Source organism: Hyaena hyaena, unplaced genomic scaffold (assembly GCF_003009895.1).
Source record: "Hyaena hyaena isolate Hyena2069 unplaced genomic scaffold, ASM300989v1 scaffold_289, whole genome shotgun sequence".
Taxonomy (NCBI): domain Eukaryota; kingdom Metazoa; phylum Chordata; class Mammalia; order Carnivora; family Hyaenidae; genus Hyaena; species Hyaena hyaena.
The window spans coordinates 1537207-1563522 of NW_024080920.1; the positions used below are offsets into that span (position 1 = coordinate 1537207).

Here is a 26316-nt window from a genome sequence, read left to right on the forward strand (position 1 = left end):
AGGCTTGCAAAGAAGTTGTAAAGTCACTTATCTGACCATCCGCATACCAGGATCACAAGCCTGCCACACTCACTCTGTTATAGGTTGAAGGAGAAGAATGGCAGGCTTGCCCCACCTACGAAGGACTGCCCAGGTGTGCTTGGCATGTGGAGCAGAAATGGAACAGTGGTCTTTGATACAGTAATGCTGCCCACCAGTAATCGCAGCACACACTGTGTAACCCATCAGATAGTCCACTCACTCAGTGGAAAGTGAATCAGGGGTGGGAAAGACTAGAGCCTTCCATTCAATCCTCCTAAAAGAGGGGACAGGGGACAAAAGTCCCTTCATCTACCAGCTGGTACAACAAGCATAAATATTCCTTTCCTTGATAGTATCAGTTTTGAAAAGTAATGCTCTTGTGCTATCCTTTAGACGATGTCTCATTTGTGATCTAATCCAAGGATTAATGATTGAGGAAACAACCTTTAAGCTGAAAAGATGGTGGAATTTTGATTGGACAAAAATGTTATGATTAGAAAACTCCCCATGGATACTCTGTAAGGCAATTCTTGGTTTATGCAAAGCAGCACGTGTGCCTCTGTGCTGATGGTGCAAATGTAGTAATTAACTTCACAGAAATGCCAGCTACAATTGGGATTTGGGGAGAACCTTCTTCCTCTCCAGGAGGGGGGGAATGGGTGACTCCAACTTAAAGAGAAACAAATGTATGAGAGACAGGTGTGGAAAGACTCTGAAAAGTCTGTGACTACCTGGCTTGAGAAAATTGTCTTTGTTTCCAAAGCAACAACATTTTTGAGAAAAATAAAAACTTTCCTCAATGTGAGAATTTTCTCTTTGTTTTTGTATTTTATATCAGAATACACTGTGACAATGTTAAAAAGCCATGAGTGAATTTTGGAAATTGCAGAATCAGGCTTAGCATCTGGCTCTATTACCTATGGGGGATCTTGGCCAAGTTACTTCACTTCTCTGAGCCTCAGTATCCTCCTTTATAGTGGAGATAATCATATAGTGGTCAGGGTTGTTGTGCAGATTAGAGATATTAGAGGTACATATAGTACCTGGCACAAAATGAATTGTGATGATGATGGTATATATATATTTTTTAATTCTTAATTTTGCATCACAACAGGTGGATTTGTAAGCTTTATTTGTATACAACACTAAATCCAGGAGGATATTTCTTCTTTTATGTGCTCAGAAAAACTAGGTCAGATTTTAAAGTGGGAATTAGGAGACCATGTTCCAGATAAATCCTTTCTGGTCTGTGTTATTAATTTTCCCAGAGAATTAGATCATCCAAACATTTGCAGATTCATTGAAGTCTGCATTAAAGTGCCAGATGTGGTTATTGTCACAAAATACTGCCCAAAGGGAAGCTTGATGGATGCTCTGCTCAATGATGACATTCCTGTCAACTGGAGTTTCCAGTAAGAGCCAGGCATTTGAGTGGTAGGAAATATAAACTAGTGAAATTCTACAACAAACCCTGTTTCCATCATTGTTCCCAAGGATCTATTGTCATCTAAATGGATTATCTTGAAGGAGGATTTGTGTTACCTCTTGGGGCATGGATGGGAATGGGTGGGTCATTATATCTAGACAGGGAGGCCTAGGAAGGATTTTGAACTAGGCCCATCCACTGGTGCCAGGGAAGACGTGGCTGGAGATGCTGGTAGAAAATCCTGATTAGTATCTAAAGAGTACATCTATAAGCAAGAGCAAGGAGTCTTTGCAAGTAGTAGGCACAGGCTAGGTCTAATTAATTTACCTAACAGCTACTGTGCTGGACACTTAAGGCTACAAAAATAAATAAGAAATATTCCCTGCCTTCAAGACCCTGTTGGTCTGGTGGGAAAGACAAATAAGCGGAGTTATAGAACAGTTGATAGAAGTCTTAAGAGTGTCATGTGCATGGGAGTGGCATTGAGTCCAGATTGGGTATGGGGAATGGGTCATGTGGAGATGAGGAAGAGTAGAAGTTTGCTAGGAAAAAGGGTCAAAAAAGGTAATTCCAAAGAGAAGGAATAGTGTGTGTAAAATCTAAGAGAGGATGGCCCAATCTGGAATTGTTAGTAGCTTAGTATGGCCAGAGCTTAGAGATGAGGGTAAAGGTGAGTGGTAGGAGTGGTGAGATTTGAGACAAGAAAGATAAGGAGGTAGTCCTGAAATGGGCCAAAGTAAATAAGATAATTTAGAATATGAAAAAGTGGAATTTCAAATAAGTGAAAAAAGGAGTGATTGTTGGAATAAAGGATTCAGGATGACTGTCTAACCATTTGGCAATAATAATATTAGACCCCCAGTACACACCTTTAAGCAAAATTAATTTGCGGATGGCTTTAATTTTCAGCATGAAAACTGAAACTTTAAAAGTACTAGAAGGAGGGGCACATGGGTGGCTCAGTCAGTTAAGCATCTGACTTTGGCCCAGGTTATGATCTCAGGTCATGATCTCTGCTGTCAGCCCAGAACCCATTTTGGATCCTCTGTCCCCCTCTCTCTGCCCCTCTCCAACTTGTACTCTCTTTTTCTCTCTCAAAAAAAACAAAAAAACAAAAAAGAAAAGGAAAAAGTACTAGAAGGAAATACTTATATGTGATGAGAACACCACACTGAAAATTAACAAGCATATAAGTAATTGGGAAGAGTATTTCTAACATATCTCTTACTGAGTATAACTAACAAAAGGTTGATATCCATAGACTAGTGGAAAGCAGCAATGTAAATAGCATAACACATAACTGCTTGTTTGTTAATTATAGATAAGTCTATGAACATTTACATGTATTTTAAAATGTGGCATGTACATGTGAATCACATTTATTTGGAAGAAATATTCACTTTTTTCTGGATAATTATGACCTCATAGCATTCATAAATATGGGTATAGCTGAGCTTACCTGAAGTATTATCCCCACTGTCCCTGCAAACAGTGGCTCTGCAATCTGTGTGGACTTTTAATTTGCTCTACATGATGGATTTCACATCAAAATGACCTATGTGTCTTTTTGCAGGTATGCCATCAGTTTGATTGCCCCATGAAGGGACCCAGGCTTGGGTAGGATTCTACTGAACATATTTTCAAGTGAACCATCAGGGAATCTGCTTCTTTTTTAAAAATTTTTTTAAACATTTATTCATTTTTGAGAGCCATAACAGAAGTGGGGGAGGGGCAGAGAGAAAGGGAGAGACAGAATCTGAAGCAGGCTCCAGGCTCCAAGCTGTCAGCACAGAGCCTGATGAGGGACTCGAACCCACTGACTGCAAGATCATGACCTGAGCTAAAGTCAGATGCTCAACTGACTGAGCCACCCAGGCACCCTGAATCTGCTTTTTCATTTCTCAGCAATGAACAGTGTATCCTACCCTAGCAGAGAACAATATTGTGTCTGATTTGTTCATATATATAAGAAAGAACAAGATGCATACTGCCTATCATCTATCTATCTATCTATCTATCTATCTATCTATCTATCTATCATCTATCTATCTATCATCTATCTATCTATCTATCTATCTATCTATCTATCTATCTATCCATCTATGTTTAAATAGCTTATGCTTTTGGAAAAGCACTGAACAAAAATTCCATACTGTAAAGTGTTCTGGATATTAGGGTAAGTTTCCCCATCCAAATCTAGGCATATTGAGTTGAAGGAGAGCAGGACTAAAAATACTCTGGCTGCATCTGGAACACAGGGATCCTTTGGGATTTGTTTCATTTGGCCACATTCCAATTATAATGATGTTGAGTGTGGATTTTGTTCCCCAGGATGTTGAGTCCTTAAATAAATTCTTCTCAGCCTTAGGATTTGTTTATTTATTTTAAGAAATTTCCCTCCAGGTTTATAAATTCCAAAAGATCACACAAATTATACGTATTTTCAGCAGAGATTAAAACTGTCACAAAGATATAATCTATAAGAGAAATAGGAGATGAGTGAGGGTGGAGCATGGTTCTTTAAAATTATTTTTCATTTGATAGTTTTAAATGTAAAACCCTTGGGAATTGTATATGCTGACCAATAGTTTCATGTTGTTCTGAATGCCGTTTAACAAATAAATCAAGGGACAAGGGAATTTCAACCAGAATGATCAAACATTATTGACTGTTCTTGGTATGTTTAAATAAACGGAAAAGAGGAGCCGAGGGAAAGATGATAGTATATAATGAGAAAATCTGCCTCAATTCTCAGATCAGAGAAATCATGAAATTTTGATGGTAATAGAGAATTCATTTTACACCAATAATTACACTGTTTGGGTTCATACACTATTCCCATTTCTCCCAATTATCTCATTACTATCCAGCTTTGATATATGTTTAAGTAAATTAATTTTTAACAACAGCCATGCAATTTAAGTATAATCCTACAGAGACTAAAAACCAAACCAAACAATAAACTACTGTTCTTCCTGGGAATTGGCTCATACTAGTCACTAGATGTCATAAATATTTAAAAGTGGACTCTCTTAGACAAGTGCAAATAAGCAAGGTCATTTCTATAATGAGCACTAACCATATATGGAACTTGTCTATGGCAGGAGCTAGGCTGACATCACTCTGTCCTCTGCAGGAGTGAGCCGAGGATGTGTGTGTGGGTAAGAAAGTGTGGGTTGTGCAGGGCAAAAGGGGAATAAAGGGCCTAAGCAGCATTGTTAGAGCTGGTCAGCCCAGAGCCGGTCAGCCCATGTTGGGGAGCACTAAGAATGACTGACTGAGTAGGATGGGCCTTTTGGTGGAGATTTTTAAATGCCAAGTTGAGAAAGTCACACTTGATGAGAAAGGAGCATTGTCAGCTCCTAAATGGTGGAAATGACATAATAGAATGAAGAGAGGGACAGGTGTTGGTGGCAAAATTGAATTTTCTTTCCCTCATGATTAATTAAGGCAGTTAGTAAGGGCTCAAGACTAGATCTCATAAGGAATGCCTAATTCACCGTGTAATTCCAAATATTGTTTAACAGATGAATTGGTACACTAGCTAATTTGACCCTTTTAATTTCTCAGATGGAGGCTGAGGGGTTGAATCAACTGTCTCATTTTGTCCCAAACTGGAACTATTAGGTGGAAGTCACCTTATAGATTATTTATTTGTGCCAATTCATTTTTAGAGGAGGCAACTGAGACCCAGAGAGATTGAGAAACCTGTTTAAGGGTCAGGTTTGCTCCCTTATTCCCATATAGTTCTCTGGTAGAAGTACACAGTTATAGTCCTGGGCTTTCTGTTCCTCTCTCTCCAATCCTATTTCCATTATAATTTTGGGTGACCTTAGTATCCATTAGGAAGATGTGTCCTGTCCTGTCAGTTTTTTTTTTTACCCCCATCTTCTCCCATGATTTTATATTCTTCACCTGCCTCAGCTGCCCATTTCTATGTCATTACCTGTAACTGGATCCCTTCTACAATTTCCATGTCAATATCTTACTCTTTGATATATATATATATATATATATATTTTTAGTGAATTCCCTTTAGTTTCCCAACTCCACCAATGTACTAAGTGGGACATCCAATCCACTGATCTCACTGTACTTCACTTTCTCTCATACCCCATTTTCCTACTCACCTGGCTTAGATTCCATGGTCCATCACTGATGGAGATTCATTTGCCTAAACTCTTCTGTGTCTTATCACAAACTGACAAATTACATATGTTTGGTGGATTGCTATTTTCTGCCTCTGGATATATGCTCCCTGAGGGAAGAGCTTTTGTCTGCTCTGTTCCCTGCTGTATTTCAAGTGCCTAGAACATGGTTGGTACATGGTAGGTGCTCAGTAAATATTAAAATATTAGTTGAATGAATGAATAAATGAATCAGTGAAAGTGAGGACACTTTTCAGAGGGTTTAAATTACATTTACCTCTACAGAGTTTGGCACATGCTTCTGTTTTGATTATTTCTAGTGCTAGGTTGTTTTTATTTTTCTTTCCTTCTTTTCTCGCCTCCCATGGAAGGAAGAGCTTTGTTTTGTTAGGCATTCTAGTGTCTCTTGAGGAGCTAATTATAGAGAAGCCTGAGAATTGCTGTCCTTGCCCTTCAGAGGAAAGGGGTGAAGGGGCAAAGGAGACTTGATCATCATCCGAAACCATCACATCACCTAAGCATGAGCCCATGTTATGTCTTGGAAAAAGATATGTCAACAAGAGCAATCTATTGGATCAAGTAACAACTTCTTGGCATTTTTCTGGCTTTTCCCAGTCTTCTTCCAGTTAGAAATGATACAGTAGGCAATTGGAATATGTGTCAGGAACTTGGAACAGAGGCTCAGATAGAGATGGAAATTTGGGGACCACCACTATCTAAGGCTATAATGTAGCCATCAATGGAAAGGAAACCTTCTAGGGAGAAGATGTGGAGAGAGAAGAGAGAGAGAATCCCAAGATGGCAGCTCTACAGTATTTCTGTAGACCTCTGGTGCCATTAAAAACACTATGACAAAGTGATGCATATGATGATGAACACATGGCAAGCATGTTCATATGCCACATGCCCCATCCACAGGTACAGCTATGGAGCCACAATACCATCACTTTGGGATTTAGACATGCATTTGGGTATGATAATTTGTGTAAATAATTTACTAAAACACAGAATGAGAATTGTGACTTTGTAAGTGCTCATGGGACAGTGGTGGAATAGAAATGTTCTGCCATTGATGTTACAGAGCCCTTTGATCTAGCCACACCCATGGCATTGTTGCCCTCCTGTGCTTGAATCTTCAAGCCTTTGGCATTGTAGCATCTTTGGGCTTTAGTTTCCTTATCTTTAAAAATAAAAAGGGACACTATATCAATGAATCCAAGGGGGTAGACACAGGTTGCATATCAGAAATGGGATGGTCCCTCTGTAAGAATTTGATATGTGAAAGTATATTGAAAAAGTATGTTGAAAAAGTATATTGAATTTTATTATCAAATTCATATTTGTAAAATTTACAAAAATCACATGTATTAATTTAGTTGTTCATACTATTGAATGTAAAGCTCAATTAAATCTTCCTGACTGCTCTGGCTAACATTAACAAACACGGGGAAACCTGGGAATAGATGATTCTAAACTGTTCAGTTCTGCAGTTCTGAGTATCAGTGAATCATGGGGTGCGTGGGTGGCTCAGTCAATTGAGCTTCCAACTTCAGCTCAGGTCATGGTTTGTGGGTTCAAGCCCCGCATCGGGCTCTGTGCTGACAGCTCAGAGCCTGGAGCCTGCTTCGGATTCTGTGTCTCCCTCTCTCTGTGCCCCTCCCCCATTTGTGCTCTCTCTCTCTCTCTCTCTCTCTCTCAAAAATAAATAAATAAATAAATAAATAAATATCAGTAAATCAGTGCATGACTCTTACTCTTGATCACTAGAGTTGATTAAGAGGTACAAGAAAAACAATCCATCTCAAAGACCTACCTTTGAACAAGTAAAGAAGCTTTTATATAAGATGAATTTCCCAAAAGAGTCTGATAGAAGTGACAATGTCTTTGGCAAGTTTGGGTGACTTCCCAGTCCTCACTAATTGCACCCTTTTAGGTATGTATTTATCACAGCATTAAGGGCAATCTCACTGGTGTACCCTTTCATGGCTGGTGTGATTACAAGATCCTAAGGGGATGATAATTATAGGTGAAGGACCCCCCTGTGGAAATCCTCCTGCCTTCTAGGTACTTTCAAAGTCAGAGATTAATACATAGGGAGCAAAGTATTCCCATGAAATAACTTCTCTTTATGATGGATGCTTAAATGGAGAAGTACAGTGAACATGGAAGTACTTATGACAAAAAGGATCCAAGACCTAATACATGATAAACAAAAAACCCACCACTTGCTCTATAATAAGTAAGTAATGCCTAATTGAAATACAACGTCAGTAATAAAGGCTGATTTGGTTAGCTCATGCATTTCTACTTAACTTGTTTCTCTGGAATGTTCTTTCCTGAGAACTAATTGCTGAAGCCAAGGAAATAACACTCTTACACCTTTGATTTTGAAATCTGTGTTCTGCTTGCATGGATTTTTAGGGATCAGTTTTCATTTGCACTAGGATTTTGGGAACTCTAAGTGCCTTTAACAGAAGTCAGTGTGCATTGACGGTAGAAGACAAATCTTTACCTGTAATACCAAGGGAAGAGTTAAATGTCAGCACTGGGTCTTGGGCAGCTATGCATGAATCTTGCAAGGAAGTGTCCAGCCTAGGGGGAAGTGGAGTTGAGAGAGCAGTCTTCCTCGGAAGCTGCAAGGGAGGTACTCAGGCAGGTAGAGGATTCCAACTCCAACAGTGTTGTAGAGCAGTATGAGGTAGACATAGTTCAGAGCTTCAGCTCTGGAGCAAGACAGAGGTGGATTAGTGTCCCAGCTCTGCATTTTTCTAGATTCATGATCCTTGGGCAAGTCACTTTATGAGCCTCAGTTTCTTTGTCCCGTGAAATAGGGATTAAAAACTGTACCAATTTCACAGGAGTATCATATTAAATGAGTTAATGAATATAATGCTCCTAGCAAATGCCTGGTACAATAAAGAGCTCAATAGATATAATGATGGTGGTGATGATGATGTGAATAGACTAGGACCTTTATTTGAAGGAGCTGCCTAACCAAGGAAGCAAATACCTGGCAGAGAAGGTGACCATTAACATCCCCTAGTTTAGGTGCCTAGACAAGGTCCACCATCATCCCAACAGATTGTTCCTATTACCTCAAGACAAAAATTTTCTGTCCTGTACCGTACTGGTTGGGCTAGGGTTACCCAATATGTGCCAAACATGGAGGTTCTCTATGTGGTTATTTGTGGAAAGCTCAGTTCCCTCTAGCACAGTCCTTATGAATCATGGCTGCATATTATAATCCCCTGGGGCTTTCATAATAAACTAATGCCTGGGCCCCACCTCTTGGACATTCTGTTATAATTATTCAGGGGGAAAATTCAGGCATTAGTATTTTAAAAGCTCACTGGTGGATTCTAATGTGCAGCGCTACTTGGAAACTACTGACTTAGCAGTATAGCAAGTAAACTAAGCATTGTTTTAATGCAATGGAATCAGTAAACATCTAGCAGCAAGATAATTGCCAAACCCATAATTTTTTAATAACTAATTGGAGTAATTGGTTCTTCCTCTGACCTCTTTCCAGAATTTACACCACTGGTTCCTCCCTTCCTTCTGAAGCTTTTTCCTTACTGGAGTTCCCTACTCCCTCTTTCCTCTTTACGTCTGCTGCCCACCAGGCTCCCTCTCAGTCTTTCAGAAGCTCTGCATCCTTCACACACACACTGAATGTTTGTAGTTTCCTGGGGTCTATCCTTGGCATGCTTTTCCCTTGTTCTAAACCCTTTGTGATGTAGCTCCCAGCTGCCACCATACCTGTATGCCAGTGATTTCTAGTCCTGGAGTTTTAATTCTCCATCTGTCTTGAGATCCAGGGGTGTAAGTTCCAGCCATTGACCTGGATGTCCTGGGCCACCCAAGTTACAGCTGTGTTGCAATCTTTTTATTTATCCCTAACTGCCTTGAAGGCAATTCTTTTTTTTTTTTTTTTTTTTTTTGCAGAAATACCTTTATTTGACAATCAGCAATTAGTTCTCATCCACATTAACGGTCTGTAGATTTTTGAAAGTGGTGACAGGTACATAGGTAACCAACGTATAGAGCTTGTTTGGTGAATCTTCATCCTCGTTACGTTTTCTGGACAACCGCACATGGATATGGTATGGAACATTCCTTATTCCTTTGGCCCAGACAGCTTTATTAAGCCTGGTGTCAATGTGCACATCTGGGGTTCCCATCTCATAGCAAACTTCCGGATCTCTTTGAGTGCCCGAGGGGCACGCTTCTTGAATCCCACTCCATGGATGCGCTTGTGAATGTTGATGGTGTATTCTTGGGTCACTACCTCATTGATGGCAGAACGGCCCGTCTTCTTCTCGCCACCCTTCTTTGCGGGAGCCATTCTGCCGGGCCTGGGTTGGAAAGGAAGAGGCAATTCTTTCTTTACATTCCATCTTAATTTCATGTGTCCTCACTCCAGGTGGATCACCTTGCTCCACTATACCTCCTCCCCAATTACAGGCTCTAAAGATGTCCCCCCATTTCCAACTATTATTAACCTTATCAATTAAAGGCCCATCTTTACCTTGTTTCTTCTTTTCTCAGAGGAAGGGCTGTGCCTTTTGTTCTTCCAAGGCCAACATCTCCACTTGAGTTCTGGATCCCATCGTGCTGACTCTTTTCATTTAGACATTGAATCAATACTTATTATTTACTATGTGCTAGGCATTGTACTAGGCAGGTAATACAGTGGTGCCTAAGACTGCAGAGTCTCTGCTTGTGTGAAGCTCATAGTCTAGTGGAGGGAGATAGAAAATGTACAAAGTAACACATTGTTATATGATATATCAGGTGGTGATAAATGCTAGAAGAAAAATAAAGCCATGTGGGGACTGAGAGACTGATGGAGACTGCAGTTTTCTGTGGTGTAGTCAGAACCTGAATTAAGTGATGGGCATCTGGGGATAGAGGGAACAGGAGGCACACAGGCAGGCACGTGCTTGCAGTTGGAGGGACAGCATGGAGATCAGTGGAGTGGGACAGTGAGGCAGAAAAGTAAAAGATAAAATGTAAAAGTAGGGGCAAGCTTATGGCCAAACAACACAAACAGTACCCTTCTCTAGCAGGATTACATGTTACCTATGTGTGGGGACTGACTTTTGTTCATTTTTATGTCCCCAGCACCTAGCACAGTGCCTGGGACATGGTAGGCACTCTATATTGGTTGCCTAACTGCATTTTGTATTCCTCAATTAACAATGGATACAAGAAATAACAATATAGCCAAGTTATGCTGCATTTATAAGTATTTAGCATATTACCAGGGTATATTGTGAATATGTATCAAAATTGGACGATTGAGACAGAATTCCTGAGGGAAATACAAAAATATCACCCTATTTCTTTCACTGAAAAAATACAAATTTGATTTCACCACTATTATTAGCCTCCAATAAATATTCATTCTTTATCCCTCCAGGGGGGTCCCAAGCTTTCTGCAAGTGAAATGAGCACTAAATGTGCCCAGTAAATCACTCCGATTATTTCTACCCTGTAGCCAGAATGGAGATTTTAGTTGGTTGTTTCTTCCAACAGCTTAAAGATTCAAATAATGTTAGATTTTTTAATCCCCCAAACTAGAGGAGTCAGGGTAAACTGTCCATATGCTACCAAACTCCTTATGAAGAAGGTAATAGCCTGCTCTTCCTGAACACCCCCATCCCCTATACCAACAAAGTTCAAAGTCCTAGAGCTCTCTAACAATACTCGCTGCTTATACCGGCTAAATTGCAAATCCCTGCAAGGTAGCAGCTGGGCCTGCTTAACTCACCTTGCCACGTCCCGGATCCCATTCTAGTGTCTCCAGTCAGTGGAGGCATCAATCTCAATGACCAATTGAGTAAAGCTGAGTGTGAATGAGATTACAGGCAGAACTTCCTTTCCTCCAATGAACTCTCCTGGTTTCTCTGTCCCTGATAGCAGCTATGACTCCATCTCCACATGGGCTCCAGCGGTGTCTGGGTTAGGCAGTGTGACTGGCTTGGTGTAAATCCTTCACAAACAATGCCCTACTCAGCGTATGGAGCACAGAACAAAAGAGGGTGTGATTGGTGACAAATGATGCTACAGACATGAAGACTGGTTCCTGTGTATCCTTTTCATTGAGGATAATTAACTGCTATAATTTATAGCGGAAAACAGGCATGTTACCAGAACAAGTTGCTGATGACTTACGACAAGGCCAGCCTTGCCAGACTCAGAGTAACCCGAGTGCGTCCATCTTCTTCAGGTAAATTAACATACCTGGAGTTAGGATTTCAACTCAAAAGCAGAGAGATAGAGCAATGTACAGTATTATACAATTTGTGCGTGACTGTTGGTAGGTGGAGAGCAATTCATATCCGCAAAAGAAGAAAATGCAGGCGTTTGAGTAAAGTGGCAGTGGCTTAGCACTAAAGCATGCTGTTAATACGGTATATTGCTGTGATTTGGTTAATTCCCTCCACCCCCACTGCTTTTCTTTTTTTAACTTAAATCAGTTTCTTAGAGCTAAAAGGCATCCAGTTTAGCAAAAACAGCAGGAAATTGCTTTAAAAAGATATACTTCTTCATCTTAGGGAATGTGTTTTAAAATCTGAAGTAATTAGGCCATATAGTTCTTTCCTTCCATAACGAAGGATACAGTGGCCACATCAGCAATGAGGCAGAACTGAGGTCATCTTGCCTGGGGTCAAGTTTTGAAAGTTCAATGAAAAACCCTTAAGTCAAAGTTGTAAATTTTAAGGTTGAAGCATTCTAAACATTTTGCACAAGAGCAGTTTGCTGCAGGCAGTCACAGCAGTCATTTCCCAACTGGTGGTCAAGGGATCCTCCCCGTTTTACAGATGGAGAAAGTGAGCAGAGATTTTAGAAAGGCTTAGAGTCACTGCTGAAGATGCTCTCCTGGAGTGGGGAGTGGGAGGCAGAGACAGAAAGCCTCTTTCTAGCAAAGAATGTAGTATAAACTCAAAGTAATCTATCTGAAGAAATGAAAACATTCCTGACATCCAAGAAATAAAAGATCTAGCTAGAGTACATATAGGAATCAGGGTAACTGGCAAACAAATTAACCTTGGCCTGGGACTTCGCTAAATGAGTTTCACACAGCCTTCTCAATCCTTGTTAATCTCTTGTTATGTAAACCCACTCACCTGATCTACAGAAACAGGGAGAATCCAGATGTTAGGGGATGGTGTTCCAATCAAACAAGCTGCCCTAGCTTTGAATATTCCAACACGGTCTGAAGCAAAGTCTAGCAACACACACACACACAAAAACAAAAGCAAAAATCACCCCCAAACCAAACCAAAACAAAAAACCAACCAGACATATCACAAACAACTAAGAATATTTTCTCAAGAAATTAGCTGCTCCACACTTTCCAGTTTCCCTGGCTTAGAGTTCGGAGAGCTTCACAAAATTGTGCTGAATAAGGAGGTACCACTGCTTAATCAGGTCTTGCCAATTATTTTGCCTGATTTAACTTTTTTCTACCTCATTGCTCCTTTCTGTGGCATGGTGGGCTTCACTCAGCTTTCCAGCAGCAGCCCTCAGTATAAGGGAGTGGACAGGCTCCACTGGACAAGTGGATACACTTGTTCCTGAATAAGCTGCACACTACCTTTGACAAAATTATAGATCATTATGATGTCTATAAAGTGGAGACAGAGTTGTGTGTGACTAGTTATTGATGAGTGAGCAGTCTCTTAGACATAGAATGATATTAAATTGCAGTGGAACAAAGCTAGGAGTTAATGGAAGTGAATAGTTTATATAAAAATTCTAACTTTCCTAAGTCATAATCTCCTAGAAAGCAAATCTTCTTACTAACCTCCATTGTGCCTTTCACTTTTTAATTGTGGACACCTAGAAAATGTCCATTGATTTGGTTTGAGAACCATCTTTATTCAATAATAATGGAAACAAACTGGTTTTATACTTTTATTTTGGGGGTCAGACTCTCAGGCACCTAGCCCAGTGACCTCTAATCCCCCATTTGTTCACATTGGTATTTCCCCTTTCCCCTTAGCTAGTGAGAGAAGGAGGAGAATCTTGAAAGAGGGGGTAGCAAACATGGAATAATAATTAAGGTGATAGCAATAATTATTACTATTTCTAATTTCAATTTTATTATATAAATTGAAACAAGAACAATGACATGTTTTATTCACCATCAGGCAAACTGAAAATAGATTAAAATGTTTATAATTAAAAAATATTTACAATTCATCTATTCAGTTCATAATTGTTGAGAATCCAATATATGCCAGGCACGATGTTAAAACTGAAGCTCTGGAGGTTATAAGGCTGAACATGAAGACAGGATTTCCATCCTCAGGGAACTTATAGTCTAGAGACAAATAGAAAGACTGAGATCAGTAACCCCATTGCACAAAGAATGATGTTTCTCCCATTTTACCGTCATTACTTGACCTAACGCTCATGCAGTTCACTGTGTGCTTCATTGTGACTCACACAATTCTTTTTATTTCCACTCATTACTGAAAAAATACTGCATTATGAAGTTAATGTTGATGAAACTATTATGCTCATACAATTGCTTGTGGGTTTTTTTTCATTACTGTTAAACACTGCATTATGGAATTAAAACTTTTCATACAAGGCTATGCCATTAAATCATATTGGCTTTGCATTTAATTTTATCTCTGGTTGGGCTTCTCTTCCCTGTGAATCTAATTCAGAATCAATGAACAAGTGTTTAGACCCAAACATACTCCCAGTGAATGATGAGGATATTTGACAGTTCTATTAATGGGTAAATATGGGGCACTAGATACTTAGTAAGCAGGGATGCCGATTTTCAATAATCTCTATATTTAAAGGATTTTCCTTCATTCACCAAGGGCAAGCTCATTATACAGAAATGTGAGTGAGGTCAAAATACTATCTCTGATGGGCACTACTCAAGAAAAAAAGAGAAAGTAGAAATAATCTTTTGGCTGAATTTGAAGTCAGTTTTGCTTGGAGTTGATAAAAAATGGGTTAAGTATTTAGTTCTGCTCTGTTCTGCTTTAGAGAAGTGCTGATTCATCTGTGTGTTGATCAAGGTCTGATGTGATACTGAATCTTCATCCTACAATATTTTCTCTTTGCTTATGTGTCAGTGTGAACTTGTATGCTTATCATATGTATTACCGCAGCACCAGACAGCAGTGAATGCCATACAGTAGAATACAGAATATACATCTACATAAGGGTAGCTTAAAAATATTAGTTTCCCTCATATATTTATTAATAAGGATTGACAAATTAATAAGGATTGACAAATGAATAAGGATTGCCATTTACCCTTGAGTTTGGCCAATGGGATTATTTGGAATGGTGGTATTGGGGCTAACAAATTCTGCATTATCTCACAAAATGTTAGAGCTGGAATACTAACAGTAAAACCATGTATCTAATGCTTAGCCATATGCCAGGCATTATGCTAAGGGCTTCACAGGGATTATTTTATTTTGTTATCTTTTAAATTTTATTATTTTTTAAGTGTTCATTACTTATTTTTGAGAGAGAGAGAGAGAGAGAAAGACAGTTTGAGCAGGGAAGGGGCAGAGAGAGAGGGAGACTCAGAATTTGAAGCAGGCTCCAGACTCTGAGCTGTCAGCACAGAGCCCGATGTGGGGCTCGAACTCATGAACTGCAAGATCATGACCTGAGCCAGAGTCAGAAGCTTAACTGCCTGAGCCACCCAGGTGCTCCCACATGGATTATTTTATTATAGTAAATATCCTCACAACACCCCTATAACCTATGTATTATAATCCCCATTTCCCAGACGAGAATGCTGAGGCTCAGTTACTTGCCCAAGCTCACATAGCTAGCAAAAGCCAGGACCCAAATCTGCTTCATTCTAGAGCTCATGCTGCTGGCCATTCGCTATGCTTCTTCTCGTGGCTGGAAGAGATTTTAGGGGTTTACTCCAACTGAAGAACTGGAGACCTAGGAAAATTAAGTGACTTTAGCCAAGGTCCTCTTCTTAGTAGTGCATTTGGGACCATGACCTAGATCTTTTCATGTCCTTTTGGCTCATGATGAAATAGAAGAATTGGACTGTAGGGGCCTTTCCACTTATCAATGTGCTAAACTCAGAAGTCACCCTGTATTTTTCATTACTTTTTTTCTCTTATATACAGTTGGCCAGCAAATACTATTGATCCTTTTAACAGAATGTCTTACATGAGGGAGAGCTCATTTGATAGAATGGTTATGAGTCAGGCACTGCAGTCAGATTTGAGCTGGTTTTAAATCTCAGCTCTGCAACTTGCCAGCTGGGTGATTTGGGGCAAATTAATTAATCTATCTGTGCATCAGTGTTTTCAACTGAAAAATAGAAATAATATTGTGTCTACCTTACAAGATGGTTTTTAGGATTAAAAGCATATGTAAAGAAGTCAGGCCCTGCCTCAGGGAGCTCAAGAAGCTTGACTCTTGTTCTTAAATCTTTTCCATTGAAAACAAAACATCTTTGTGTGTTCATCAAAGGATTATTCAATAGTTGATTGGTATTGTTTTGTTCTGAAGCCCAGGATATTCTTTCAACCTGTAAACCCTTAGTTTCATGTCCTTCTAATTCTGGATGTTTGGGTATTGTGAGTGTGTTTTAAAGTGTGTGTGACCAAATGAAAATAAAGCAGGGCCCATGAATATTAAGAGAAAAAATGCAGGCACTTGGGTGGCTCAGTCTGTTTAGCATCCATCTTTGATTTCAGCTTGGGTCATGATCTCATGGTCATGAGATCAAGCCCTGTGCTGAGTTTCACACTGGGCATGGAGCCTGCTTAAGATTCTTTTTCTCCCTTCCCCCTGCCCCTCCACCACTTGTGTTCTCTCTTATTCAAAACACACACACACACACACACACACACACACACACACACACAAAACAAAACAAAACAAAAAAAAACCACCAAAAAAACCCCAAACGTGTATGGCATACTCATGATGCTTGGTGCAGCATATGCTCTCAATAAGTATTATTATTCCATTTCCCTTTCTTAGCTTCTTCCCTGGTCCAGAACTTCATCTTCCTACATCTGAACAAGAAAGAGTCCCCTCACTAGTCTCTTTGCCTCTGTCTTCTGCATTACTGTGAGATGAAACTATACTTTGCTTATCATGTTCTCTTGTTCAAGAACTTAATTGCCTACAGCACTGTGTCAAAACTGCAGGCTTGTAGGCAATACCACACATAACTTAATTCTTCAACCTTTGCCCTGAGTTTCACCAACTGTACAGTTTGAGGGCATAATTCCCACAAGACTGTCCTTACTTCAGACATCAGCCACAAGTTTGGTGGTGCAAGGACCACCTGTACCTCAGACTAGCTGGCTACGTATTTGAGGGTTCCCATAATAACCCTCAGTTTTGATAATTTGCTAGGATGACTACAGAACTCAGGAATGGTATACTTACTGTTATAGTTTTATTACAGCAAAAAGATACAACTTAAAATCAGCCAAGGAAGAGACACATAGAGTAGAGTCCAAGAGGGGTCCAAAGGCAGAGCTTTCTGCATTCTCTCCCAGCAGCATCTCCTCCAGTAACCATAAGTGATAATATACACAAATTATTGCCAGATAGGGCAGCTCACTTGAACCTTTGGTGTCCAGAGGTTTTATTGGGGCTCTATCACATACTGCTTGTGTGCCTAACCTTCAGTATCCAAGTACTCCTAGAGGTTGGCTAATACTTTTAGTCATCATTTCCAATGGAAGTCATAACATAGTGCATGCCCTGAGGGACCCTATCACAAAGCATATTATTAGACTGTCAGTGGCCAAAGCTCCCAAACAACAAAGACCTACCTATTAGACAAGACATTCCAGAGGCCTAAAGGTCAACTCCTAGTAGCCGAGGGCAAAGGCCAGACCTCTCTTTGGGTAAAGTTAGTTCTTCACTACACAGCCTTTCCCATTGCTCTTCTGTAGGACATGGTTGGCCGAACAAGGTAACACCCAAACCATCCCAGGCTTTCCTGCAGGTTTTTTACTTCCTTTACTTCCAATATGATTAAATGTTATACTTTTTATGAGGCTCAGCTCAAATCTTACTTGCCCCCTGAAACTTTGCCCCCAAATCTCCTAATCACCCACTTGTCTAACTAGTTGGTTATTTGTCTTGTGTGGCCTTGTAGTCTGGCTTATATTTATAGACTTCCCTGAGCCCAAGTGTCCACCATAAAGTAATTGCTTGTTAATAATGATAATTTTCCTAGTATCTAAGGCCTTCAATGAAAATTAGGCACCATTATTAGCTGTTTCTCACTGTGATTACTTGGGCTCTAATTTAGGTATGTTGATACCTAAGTGAGTCATTAGATTCTAAGATAATCAAATTCAAACTGAGCTTCAGAATGTTTGCAAGGGAAAAAACAAGTGGTAGACTGACAATTATGGATCTTAATGTTTCCTCCAAAACAAAATGACCAAAAATGTTTCCTGGAAACCAGAACTTTGTGCTAGACTGGTTTGGCAATTATTTTTACTGTGGTTTAGTCCTTATGACTCCTGGTGAGTAAGGACCTAGAAGAGATGGACAATCCTCATTCAGAGAGCCCTTTTGAAAAATAATTGATACCTTAAATGCCAATGCTTTAATTTAAATTAAATTAATTCTAAATTAATTAATTAATTAATCCCCAAATCCTAGGATTAGTACTTAGTTAGGCAGGACCACTGTCTGCTAGGTAGACAGATGGAGAGGGGTTTTTTTTGGCCTTTGATGATGTTGTTATTGTTGTTGCTGGGTAGACAAACAAATTCTCTCACTCCTATCAAAACAAAAAGGCTTTACCAAAATGTCTGAATTACTGGCTTCATTCAGATATGGTCTCGATGTGGTTTTGTTTAGACCATGCCTCAATTGTCATGACAACCATATGTGTGTGTGTATGTGTGTGTCTACTGAGTGGTATCTGGAAACAACACCTTCAACATCCAGGCAGAAATAAAGTGGGTGTGTTGAGCTGAGAGTGTCTCCTTACCCACTCAAACAATAATATTAGACAAGGTTAAAAACATCGTTTAGCATCACCTCTTAAATTAAAATTCTGAACAATCAGCTATTCTCTCCAACAGAGCAGAACAATCATACATTAAATGTCAATGTCTAAGTTGTCATTCTTTATTATATCAATGCCCATTATGATTCCACCATGTTCTGATCCTACTGACCCTTCTTTATCAACCTTCTCTCCTTCAACTTCTCCATCCTCATCTCTTGGAGGAATCTCTTATCCCCCCAGAATGGGGATCCACTTACAGATTATACTATTTCAAGCTTCTGAGATTTTGTCACATTTCTCTAAAGAAGATCAGCTTTTTCAAGAGAGGTCATTCATCTTTGATCCAGGAAATCTACTTTATTCACATTGAGCCTAGAACTTGATCTTTATGAATTTTCTATATCTTTGGAAGCTCCACTGACTCTTCCAAGCTACTGGGCTGCTATTGCATAAGTACTCTTCTGATGGTATAAATGGTCTTGTGGAAGTCTAAGAATTAATGTTTGATACATCATTTCATTATTTCTTGTGTCCCTCAGTAGCTCTTGTGCTGAGTTCCTCTTCTTGGTGTGAAAGGCAGATAGAAGAAATTGACTCAGGGCGCCTGGGTGGCTCAGTTGGTTAAGCATCTGGCTTTGGCTCAGGTCATGATCTCACGGTTCATGGGTTCGAGCCCCACATTCGGCTCTGTGCTGACAACTCAGAGCCTGGAGCCTGTTTCAGATTCTGTGTCTCCCTCTTTCTCTGATCCTTCCCTGCTCATGCTCTCTCTCTCTCTCTCAGAAATAAGTAAAACATTAAAAAAAAAAGAAATTGACTCATCCATGGCTGGTTGACCCCACTTTCTCTTGTTTGTTGTGAAACTGAGTATGAGAGGATAAGGCTGTTTCAGAGAGCAAAGAAAGCAATGCTACTTGAACAAAAGAAGCATTGACCAACAGTTGCCAAGAGGCAATCTATTCACATTGTGGACCAGAAATATTTATTGGATCAGTTCATGTCCAGACCACATAAGCTTAGTGACTTTTGCTCTTAAAGACCCATTCCTAGCAGTTTTTCTGGACCTTGTGCCCCACACGAACTTTCCAAGCTACAAGGAAGGTCCAGGTAGAGGTTTGGGATGGCAAGCCTCTACAAGTAACCTTAGAAACTCAGTCTGCTTTAGTTAACTCAAGTTTGTCATTATTTCATGTGTTTTCAGAGATGGTGGTATCTGTGGTGCCCAAGCCCACTGGGATCCTCCACACTGGGGAAATAGTAAGCATAGCCCTAGACCATGTTGTTATGTGCAAAACCTTTGAGTTTCCACAAAAACCCAATGTCCACTAAAAATGTGTCCTGGGATCCACTCAGGTAAGGAAAGATAGGAGGTTGAAGAGCCTACCCTGTACTTCTTCCCATACCCCATTTTGTAACAGTTTTCAGGAGGAGAAAATGACTCATCTATTCAGGGGAAAAAATTAATATTTAAGCTCCATGATTGTAATGTTAACATTCTGCCAAACACTTCCCTTGGAAATAGAAGCAAGGGAAAGAGAAGATAAACATATATTAAGCACCATTTATTATGTACCAGGTATAATGCCAGGCAGTCATACATCTAACCTCATCTGACCCAAGGTTGAAAGATTATTATTATTTGCTTTTTACTTTTTAAAAAATGTTTGTTTGTTTTGAGAGAGAGAGTGAGTGAGCAGGGTAGTGGGAGAGAGAGAGAGAGAGAGAGAGAGAGAGAGAGAGAGAGAGAACCCCAAACAGGCTCCACGCTGTCAGCGCAAAGCCCGATGCAGGGCTTGATCTCACAAACCATGAGACCATGACCTGAGCCAAAATCAAGAGTTGGATGATTAACCAACTGAGCCACTCAGGCACCCCATTTTTTACTTTTTTTTAAATTGAGGTAAACATACATATAGGAAAGTGTGCTAATGTTAATTACATAGTTTGATGAATTTTTATTTATGCATACATTCATGGAACCAGCTCCCAGATGAAGAAAGAACAGTTGTAGCACTCTAACACTTGATCATATTCCTCCCTCACCTCTGCCTCCCTTTTTCTGTTGATACCTCTGACCCCTGCTAGCAGTAACCACTCATCTGACTTTTATCTCCCTAGATTAGTTTTAGCTGTATTTGAATTTATATATTCTATTGTTCCAATGCATGTATTTCCATTCCCTTTGTGTTGTTGCCTGTAGCTCTAAAAGATTATTTTTTCAAAGAAAATCAGACATCCTTAAGGCTACAGTGAAGCATTTTATATCATCCTAGTGATGTGATTGATCTTGTCTGCTGGGGAAATCAACAAGATGTACTGCTTAGAGGAAGCCAAATAGCTCTTGTATATTTATATATATAGTACATTAGAAAGTACAGAAAAAGACAATTGAGTATTGCATGTGGAGAGAAGTTATATAATTCATGGTCATTCAAACTGCAATTATATTCATTTATTCTGGGTTCCAGTTATTCAGAAAGGCAATTCTTCCCCAACCCTAATTTGAAGATGGGAATACATGCATTTGGGACAAAATTTAAAGGATACAAAGGTTTGTCTGCAAGTGTTAACAACAGAGTTATTTCTAATAGCTCCGACTGGAAACAACTCAAATATCCATCAACTGGTGAATGAATAAGTAAATTGTGTTATATCCATACTATGAATTATTACTCAGCATTAAAAAGGAATAAAATATTAATACATGCAATAACCTGGGTGAATTAAAAAAATACTAAGCATAAAGGTCAAATGCTATGTACTGTTTGGTTTTGTTTGTATGACATTCTAGAAAACACAAAACAATCATGACAGCAGATGAGTTGTTGCCTGGGGCCCTGGAAGAAGAGGGGATTGACTATGAAGGAGCAAAAGGAAATTTGTAGGATGCTAGAACTATTGTATATCTTGGTTTAGTAGTTACATGATCACATTATTATATACATCACCCAAATTCATTAAACTATGTACTTGAAAATGGGTGAGTTTTAGTGTATATAAATCATACCTTAATAAAGCTGTAAAAATCTCCAAGCATGCAAAATGGTATAAACAATACCACACCTGTTTTTCAGCTTCTTTGTCTCCTAGTCTATGTGTCCCCACCTCCCCAACCCTGTTTGCCCTTTGTAGTGGTTCTTTAGATTTACATAATGGGCTCCTGGGTAATTTGAAAATCAGGCCTAAGAATAACAGAATTCAAATGTCAAATTTTGATTACTGATATCATAAAGAGGTTCCCAATATTATTTGACCATACACTGAGAAGAGTTCAGTCTGTTTCTTAGAGCCCCTTACTGAATGCTTGCTATGGACAAGCCATTTTTCGCAAGGCTTCTCATTCCATTGTCACCACAACCCTCTGAAATGTGTATCAATATCCTTATTTGATAAATGAGGAAACTGAAGCCTAGACACATATAAGTAAAAATATACACAAGGTTACCCAGCCAGTAAGGGGCAGAGCTGGGATTCAAATCCAGATCTGTCCCAGGCAAACACAAAGTTCACGATCCATAATACACTGAGATATGCTCCTGTCTTGATTTGGAAGGGAGAGATGGAGGGAGGATCCACTGGGTCAGCAGAGCAGCCTGTGGGATCTTCTTTCTAAATCCTATAGTTGTTTCAGCCCAAAACTTAGAACAACTTACCTCTCATACCTTTACTACACTCCTCTTCAGAATCTTTGATTAGTACGAGTTCTCAAAACAGGAATATTCTAGTTTAGTCTTATTGTATGAAATTCCTTGGGGCTTCAGCTATTTTCATCTTTGTTTTTTTATTCAATGAAAATTAATTCTCCTGCAAAAAGTAAAAATCTAATGTGTGAAATGCTTTTTTCAGTCTACATTAAAACTTTATCAAATTTATTTTCCCCATTCTCTGCAACAGGAATAGGGGAGAGCTCAATAATGAAAAAGCCCTTCTGTTCCAAGGAGCACCTTCTCCTTAAAATAGTACCCTCAAGGGACACAGGCAGGCAGACACGCTTACATTGGCCAAAAGATCAGCTGCAAGAGTTTTAGCGAAACAAATAAATCTTCTGAGTCCTATGGGTCATACCTGTTCTGTTGCTTTAATCTCTCTTCAGTTGAGTCTGGCAACGACAAGGTCAGATATTGGCACAATATTGGAAATGACTTCAGCTTGTAAAGGAAAAGGAAGGAATACAGTGAGACTGCCATTGCCAAAAACATTCCAGGGCTCTTTTACATTCTCTGGTATTACACTAAACTATTCTCCCCTGCCCTCTTCAGTCAATGGTCTGGCCTCAGTCGTAAAGCAGTGCACTGCAATACAATGTCAACTCCAGGAAATTCATGTCAAAATTTCTATAGCTAGTTGAGCATCCGTCCTGAATGTGCTTTTGTTCATCAGTGGGTGTGTGGGATGAGCAGACAGCTGGAATATTTTCTAAATGCAAAGTTAAATCTGTACTGTCAAAGAGTGCCAGCAGCCTCGTATTGTTGAGATTAAGGGTCCGCCAGTCTTCCAGCTCCCATACTCCATGAGCAGGGACAGTGTCGCAGTTGCTATTGTATCCCCAGTGCCTTAGCTCTCCGCCCTGCACATAGAAGGTGCCCCCAGATAAAGCAGAGCTGAAACAGACGACAGAGCCATCTAACCCAACTTGGTGCCAGAGGGGAAGTGTCCTCTATGGGCTGGGCGGGAAAGCAAAGAGGACAGCTGAGACTTGGACAGCCTGAGGAACGTTTGCCCCTTTTCGATGCGGCAGCCACCACTTAGGTCATCTGATGGATGCCATGTGGTCCTAGAATTTCCACATTTCAAGTTTTTAAGAGAATTCAGGAGTCTGGATTTTTATGTGAAATTTCTTGAATTTTGTTACACTATTCAGGCAAAATATTTGTCTGCCAGCTGGATTAGACTTACAGGCTGCCAGCTTGGACTCCTTTTCTAAGTATTTAAAGGATCTAAAGATTTATTTTGGTCAAAAACCAAAAGCTTGTTTCATAGAATAACTTAAAATAAGTTTTAATCACATTTCCTCTAAGTGGTGGTGCTTTGACTAGAACTGAGGCTTGGGACTAGGAACTCATAAATTGGTATGGCCCCACTTGTGGAATTTACACATTTTTCTTAATGCCCCACATCCCTTTCCTTCTCTTCCCTTTCCTCTTCACTGGGATGGTGAACTCTGGCATGCTCTGAGACCCTTAGGGTTTAGTTCCTACCCTGGAGATGAGTGGAAGTCTGTGATCCATTTCAGGCATGGTCTGGCCCACATTATGACATTTTTCTTCCTCTCTTGGCCTCCTCTCTCTGATGGCTTCTCCCTACCAGCATTTAAACATGCTCATGTCTCTCTAAACTTAAAACAAAGTAAACAACCCTCCATCAACCCCACTTTCCTATCCAGCTCTGGTCCAAGCTCTTTGGCACCCTTTACCATCAATCTTCTTGAAGGATTGTGTACACTTGCTACCTCCACATCCTTCCTCTATTGGCCCCTGCAGTTTGGCATTCATCCCTATCACACCTCTGATATGAATTTTGCCAAGGTCATCAGGGATTGCCACAGATATTTCCCAGGGCTCCTTGTCTTGATCTTTCAGTAGCATCGATTTTGTTGATTAATTCTTCCTTCTTCATTTACCTAGTTTTCCATTGACTTCTCTGATTGCTCATTCTCAGGTTCCTTTGGTATTTCTTCTTCTGGGAGCTTGATATTGATGACTCTCAGAGTTCTAAGCCTCCTTCTTTTCTAACTCTACACACCTCCATGGATGATCTCAACTACTCCCCCTGGCTTATGCTGTGACCTATATGCTAGAGCCTCTGACGGTTTAGTCACTAGCTCAGATTTCTTTCCTGAACTCCAGGGGGATTATCACACTCCCTCAGGCACCTGCACCTCAACATGTCCTATACTGAACTCCATAATTTTCTCTTCCAGCACTGTTCTTCTTCCTCTGGTTTTCAGAGAATGGCACCCCTATCTACCTGTGGCTCAAGTCAGAGACCTGAAAATCATTCTTGATTCCTTCTCCTTCATATCCCTCTCCTATCAGTCACCAAGTTCTGTGGCTCTGTCTCCCAGCCATCTTTCAGATCTGCCCCCTTTCCCCATCCTGAAAAGACTCTGGGGCAGGTACCATCATCTCTTGCTGAGATTATAGCAACAGCCTCTGCCTCTGGTTTGTTCATCCTTCCCCAACCTTCCTTTATCCACAGTATAACTAGTCTGACCTTTACCTTTATTTTCTTCATATATATGTGTGTATATATATGTATGTATATATATGTGTGTGTGTATATATATATGTATATATAGATAAATTACATAACTTTTGTATCAGAGAAATTGTAAAGAAAATCAAATCCAACCATCTTGCTCTTCTCCTTAAAACTCTGTGCTGGCTCTCCTAACATGGTTTACAAAGCCCAGGATAGCCTGGTTGGGGTTAGCCTCTCCATCCCTGCCTCACCCTCTCTGCCAGGCCCACCCATACTAACCTCCTCTTAATTTTAGCTTTCTTAGACCTCCAGGCCATTGTGCCTCTTCCTCTATTCAACACATTCCTGGCTCTCACTTTACCTGGCTTCTGCTTATTCTTTAGACTAGGAGAAATCTCTGATGTGAGATGTCTTCCTTGACCCTCCTTGTCATACTGCTTTTCCCACATGGTTCCTCCCTCACAGTGTTGTAATGGCTGTTTAATTATCCATTCCCCTCCCAGACTATAAGCTTCAAGAAAGGAAGAGCTGTGTCTCTGTTCATTTTTAAAAATCCCCTTTCTACAGTAGATGCTTGGCCTATAATAGAGTAGGTGTTTTTTTCCCAAGTTTATTTATTTTGAGAGAGAGAGAGAGAGAGAGAGTGTGTGCACAAGTGGGGGAGGGGCAGAGAGAGGGAGAGAGAATCCTCTGTACTGCCAACACAGAGCCTGATGTGGGGTTCAAACCCATGAACCATGAGATCATGACCTGAGCCAAAGTCAAGAGCCAGACTCTTAACTGACTAAGCCACCTAGGTGCCCCTAGAATAGGTGTTTGATGTGTGCATGCGTGTGTGTGTGTATGTGTGTGTGTGTGTGTACTAACAAATGAATTAAGAACTCCTGAATGACATTTTCAGATAAATGTTCAGTGGTGGATAGGAGCCAGCTCATATTGATTCCTGAAAGCCAAATGTGCTTTTGGTGATGCCACATTGGTAGCTTGAAATTAATCATGGTAGATGGATTTATACCGTGAAAATTGGTAACCATATAAGGACTCTACTCTCCTCCTCACCCTGTCCCTAATGGGTTTACTGGCATACTGCTGCATATATTGCTTAAGAGATCTATCCAGAGAAGCTAGAACCCCTCAGCAATAGCTTGGAAGTGATTCATTGTCTCAAGTATACAATTTGATAACTTAGTGATAATAATAACAACAACAAATACCATTTATTTTTTATTTTTTTTATTTTTAAAATTTATTTATTTTGAGAGAGAGAGAGAATTTGTGCATGTGTGTGCATACACAACAGGGAGGGGCAGAGAGAGAATCACAAGCAGGCTCTGTGCTGTCAGTGCAAGCCCAACTTGGTGCTGGGTCTTATGAACCATGAATTCATAACCTGAGCCGAAATCAAGAGTCAGACACTTAGCTGACTGAGCCACCTGGTGTTCCTCACAACTACCGTTTAATGAATTGTATGCTACTGTGTACCAAACCCGGTGCTTAATGCTTTCCATACTCAA

The 26316-nt window shown here is 40.0% G+C and overlaps 1 long non-coding RNA gene and 1 pseudogene across 1 annotated transcript in view; one reads left to right on the forward strand and one right to left on the reverse strand.

The window, feature by feature from the left end:
• LOC120241754 overlaps positions 1-26316 on the forward strand; it is a 64657-nt gene that overhangs the window by 34900 nt on the left and 3441 nt on the right. The window lies entirely within an intron of this gene.
• LOC120241751 lies at positions 9547-9958 on the reverse strand (annotated as a pseudogene).